The following is a 6,000-nucleotide window of genomic DNA, read 5'->3' on the forward strand; positions in this document are numbered from 1 at the left end:
GTACTGTGTCTCTGTGTGTGTGCATCCCTCGTGTCTCTTCCCCTTCTTGTGAGGACATGAACCCTGATGACTTTAATAACCCTTTATGCTAAGATTCTAGCAAGCTCAGAATATTAGAATGTTCATGCCAAAAAAATCCTAGAATGAAAAAAGCGATTAAGCTGAGCTATTATATGACAATCCCTAAATACAGTGCTTTACATATATTTGTATTGTCTCATTTCACTACTACTCTAGCCCTACATGTGATGAAGAACCTGAGGTTCAATAAGGTTAAATAACTTGTCTAAATCAAGTCATTCATTTACAGCCAAGCCATGTTCCAGGTTTCAACCCCAGACAGACTATAAAGACCAATGTTGGGCCCGGCGGAATGGTGGCCTAGCGGCTAAAGTCCTCGCCTTGAACGCACCGGGATCCTTTATGGGCGCCAATTCTAGTCCCAGCAGCTCCACTTCCCATCCAGCTCCCTGCTTGTGGCCTGGGAAAGCAGTTGAGGATGGCCCAAAGCTTTGGGACCCTGGACCTGCGTGGGAGACCCGGAAGAGGTTCCTGGTTCCTGGCTTCGGATCAGCACAGCACCGGCCATTGCGGCCGCTTGGGGAGTGAATCATTGGACGGAAGATCTTCCTCTCTGTCTCTCCTCCTCTCTGTATATCTGACTTTGTAATAAAATGAATAAATCTTAAAAAAAAAAAGGCCAATGTTAACACCAATCATCATATTGCCACCAAAAAATCAAAGAGAAAATCCTTTTTGTGACCCATGTAAAGCCATATCCAGATTTCCATTTTTATAAACATCATCCTAAACCCCAGAGAGTGATAGATATTCTCAAAGCCACAGTACAGAGAAACAAATAAGTTAAAGAGATGAGCATTTATCAAGGCCACAGCAGCACAATGTCTAAGGTGAGCTTTTAAAGCACACCACACGCTTTTTATGCCTTTTTGTATTAGGTCTCTCCAGAGAAACAGAAGCAATGATATATACAGTGATACAAAAAAATAGGGGATTTAATCACTTCTTGGCCTTTTGCTTAAGATGATCAAGTATAAAATAGGGGATTTTTTATGGGAATTGGCTCCACACTATAGAAAAGCTAAAACCTAAGAAATTCCATAATTTGCCAGTTGCAAGTAGGAGTCCGAGGAAACTCAGTGGTATAATTCTGCCTGTACCCAAAGGCCCAAGAATTAAGGGGTTCAATGGTATAATTTTCAGTCAAAGTTAAACACCCAGGAACTGAGAGGTGCGAGGACAGATGGGTAGTGAACTGATTCTGGTCACCTGCAGTATAAAGGCTTGAGACCAGGAGCTCTTACTTCTGAAATCAGGAAAAGATGGGTCTCCCAGCTCCAGAAAAAAGCAAAATTACCCTTTCTCAAAATTTTTACTCTATTCAGACTCTTATTGGATTGGATGATGCTTGCCCATACTAGTGAAGATGAATCTTTTTTTTTTTCTAAACTTAAAGATTCAAGTTATCAGTAACTTCCAGAAACTACTTCAGAGACACACCCAGAAATCATGTTTTACCAGCAATGTGGGTATCCCTTAACCCATTTTTGTTGACACCAGCAATTAAACACTGCAATCTTTCTGCTATATTTTAAGAATATCCATACTAAACAACTAAGTAGAAGTTCTCAGGACCTTGCCTGGCCCTATGAGAGTTTAGAACAAAGACCCACAGTTGTTTCTTAGAAAATCTTTCAGATTATTTAAGATGACAAATCATTTTTTATACTCAAATAAAAGATCAATGTTGGCATACGACTATCATTTAAACAGGCTTTTTGGCTCAGTGGTCTACAGACAGCTGTTTGGTTCACCTTTCAGTAATATCCTGATATTCAATGATAAGGAACTGGGTAAGGTTTTCAAACAGTACATGGAAGGTTTGAGTCATACTGTTCCATTTGTCAGAATCTGGATGATGCTGACTTTTCTACAGCTTCCAGTAACAGTTTTTTTCAATGTGGAGAATATCAATTTGATGAATTTTCTGGTTTTTAAGTTTTTTAGTATTCCTCACACCTCTACAATGCATAGCCTCTTTGTAGGCCCCATGACTAATACAAAAGATACCTCCATTGTTGCATGCTTTCCTATTCAAAGCCATGCCAGAAAGATAATACACATAAGTCAAACAAGTTAGAAATCTCCTACATTGGTAAGAATGTAAATGAATATCATCACCTTGGGAAACATGCTTGCTTGGCAGTACCTACGAAAGGTAAATGTGCATATCCATGATCCACTCCTGAATATATCAGCACAATTATCTTTGAACATTAAAATACATATTTAAGAATATCATCAGTCACTTTATGGTAGTAGCCTAACACTAGAAACAACTAAAATATTCATCAAGTATAGAAAATGATACAACAGTAAGAAAATGCACTGCCCTATTGCATCATTCATCCACTCACAGAATGCACAGGAGCTTCAGCTTGTTTCCCCATGAGACGCAAACGTGTTTTCATCACTGCAACCCCAAAGTAATAATCTTTATCTCTTGCTCTACTGCATAAGGCCCCCCACCCCACCTCCAAACAGTTTGTCTTGTTTACTTTCAATCTTTGGAGTCAAGTGGAATTGAATCTTTTTTCAGCTAATTCTAATAAGTGTTATGTGATCTCCATCTTCGGTTTCTCCTCCCAGAGAGAAAAAAGTTCCTACAACCTTTAAATGCATAAAGAAAATGCATGGTACAGCATTTAGCACAGTGCTGGCACAAAGGACTACCCACAATCAATGATTCATTTCTATTTGCCATTTGCCTCTCTTTTTGGCCACCTCCCAGCTTGGAATTACCACTTTCCACCAACTACTACATAAACTCTCCCCAAAGGGAAGTGTCTGGCAAAGTCTACCTCTACTCATTTTGATTTCCACAGAATTTGCATCTTCTATAGCCTGAACTATAGCCTGTGCTTTATCTCTAAATATTTCCATTATCACATCATCCCTTCTACTGTTTTCTCAGAAACTAAGAATGTACACATAAGAGATTTCCAATAATTGCTTGGGTGATTTTAATTGGGAAGAACTTTAATTGGAAGATTTTAAACGGGAAGAACTGGTGAAAATGCTTCAGGATAGCAATAACCACCTGTTGCATTGACAGAAAAATTTAGACAGTTTAATAAATGATCTACACTTTGGTAACTATTAGTCATGCTTGTCCAAACAAGTCAAGAGTAAAGAAAATATCCCTTTTGCTAAATTACCAGAGTAAAGAATTATTCAAATAACTCTTTCATAGCAAATGCCAGAAATAAGTGACTCTCCTAAATTAATTTTATAGAAGACTGTCCAAAGTATATTTCTAGCCTTGCAAAAAGGAGGTATTAACGTTACTTTGGTTTTACTAACCCATGAACTCTTGGAAAGAAAACCCTAGGTTTTTATCCTATAATGGCAACAGGCCACTTTTGCTGTGGACATAAAAGAAATTCAATGTGGACATGTTTTTGCTTTGCTACCAATGAACTCCAGGAACTGGTAAAGTCCTAAAGAAAAACTATAATACACACACACACACACACACACACACACACACACACACACACATTTCAGAGAAAACAAAATCTAGCTAGTTAAACTATCACCCATAGGAAGCATAAATAGGAACCATTTTAAACTGCTTGGACTCAAAAGTTCAGTTTTCAAAAGGTTCAAAATAAGAGTTTACTGTTTCCCGAACATCTGCAGTTGAAAAAGACAAAAACAGTTCTGGAAATGCTGTGGTTTCTTTTACACTGGGTGATTTCCAGGTGCAGAGGGGAATACAGGGGCAGAATCAAAAATGAAATCAGCACTAGCCCTCTTTCTATGTTCTTTTCCCCTTGCTGGTTGATGATTCTTCACTTATCAGTGCAGCTGATTTTCTGAGGACAGCCTTATCGTGGAGGCAGTTTTGTGCAGATTTCCCCTTTGACAAGCTCTAGAAAGACATTTAGCTCAAGGATCCTTGGGAGAAGGCCCTTACTTCATATAATTTGTCACTGTGCCAGTGTCTGCAGCAGCAGGCCAATGAAGAGCCTTTCAGACGGTAAGCACCACAATTTTAGAAGTAGAGCTGCCAACCAGCTGTGTATGTGCCTCAGATTATGGAACAAGCAATAAAAGGAAAAAAGCAAGAAGAGAACTGCCAACTCCTTGCAACATGGAACTGTGAAAGCCAAGCTGGCCATTTTTCCAGCCAGCCAGCACTTGATATTGGCGTCTGACATCAGTATAGAGAATGACATCAGGGAGTCCCCAGTCGCCTGTCTGCAGCCTTGCACAAGTAAGGCCATGGAATCCAGCAGAGATGCAAGAAAAAAGCTTTTGGAAGGAAGACTGACATCAATCAAAAAGGCCTTTGCTTTGTGCTAAATACACTATAATTTGAACATGCCAAGCAGAGCTAGTTTTAAAGCACAAGATATGGGGGAAACACATTTTTACCTTGGGCATAAGAAGTGAAAATTGGGCCCAATGCAGTGGCCTTGCGACTAAAGTCCTTACCTTGCATGTGCTGGGATCCCTTGTGGGAGCCGGTTCATGTCCCAGCTGCTCCACTTCTCATCCAGCTCTCTGCTTGTGGCCTGGGAGGGCAGTCCAGGATGGCCCAAGGCCCTGGGGCGATGCATCCACATGGGAGGCCCAAAAGAGGCTCCTGGATCCTGGCTTCAAATCAGCTCAGCAGTGGCCATCGTGGCCATTTAGGGAGTGAACCAGTGGATGGAAGATCTTTCTCTCTGTCTCTCCTTCTGTTGGCAGCATCTGCCTTTCTAATAAAGATACATTTTTTAAAAATAAAATTTAAAAGCTCAAAATATTGGGGAAAAACTGCAAATTAAGGCTAGCAAACAAGTTTACATGTATGTAACAATCCTAATTTGCAAGGAAGAGCTAAATACCTAACATGCAAGCAAGCAAGAGAAACTGACTTTGGTTGGAGTTATGGAGTAAAGGTCGTGAACCTCTTCAAAATAAATTTGTATACTGAAACTTTAACTCAAAAGTGTGGCTGCATTGAAGAGAGTAGCTTAAACAGCAGAATGATAGACTTGTGACTACTGTTGAAGGATTATACTGTTGTAAATTGTTACAAATATAGGGGAAATCAGTCAGGGGGGAGTTAGAATGAGGAGGGTGGAAGCAGAAATTTCTGAGCCTATGGAACCGTATCATGAAAAATTTTTTAAAGAAATTTAATCGAAATAAATAAATAAAGATCAAATGAAGTCATGAAGGTGAAGCTCTACTCCAGCAGATTCAGTGTCCTTACAAGGAAAGACACCAGAAAGTTTGCACATGCATCCTCTCGCTCTCTTCTCTGTTCGCTCCCATCACAGTGGTTTCCTTTAGCCTTGAGAGGGCCAAGTGGCCATCTGCGAGCTGGAAAGAGAGCCCTCACCAGAAACCGACCCCTGCCAGAACGTTGATCTTTTTCGTCTCACTAATTGTGAGAAAATAAATCTCTGTTGCTCCACACTGACCATGGTATTTTGTTATGGCAGTCTGAACAGATTCATCAGGCCGACTAGCTTCGTTTCCAGAATGGCCTGCCAAGACACAGATCATTAGAAGACCTCATAGTGGGCAAGGCCCTGTTTCAAAAGAAAATTAGGACTTTTTAGAGAGAACAAATGGATGCTGGGTAGTATAAACATTTTATAAGACTACTACACCAAAACATCATAAATTTGTAATGGAATTACCTCTCCGTGATAAGCATGCCACAGGCAGCTGTGGTACATTTCTGTGCCTATAGCTTCAGAAACAGTGAACCCCAGGGAGACACCTGCCTGCAAGTAGAACTTGTCAAACTTTTCCTCTGAGCTTCATACTGATACACAGCCTGTCCTAGTAGCTAACTTTCTGACATCAAGCCTACATGGAACTTGTAGGTTCTTCATCAAAATGTCAAATTTAGAAAGAAACGCCATTGACTACTATATATGGTCATTCATTCATCAGTTTCACTGTATCTAAATGTCT

Source organism: Ochotona princeps, chromosome 9 (genome assembly GCF_030435755.1).
Source record: "Ochotona princeps isolate mOchPri1 chromosome 9, mOchPri1.hap1, whole genome shotgun sequence".
Classification (NCBI taxonomy): Eukaryota; Metazoa; Chordata; class Mammalia; order Lagomorpha; family Ochotonidae; genus Ochotona; species Ochotona princeps.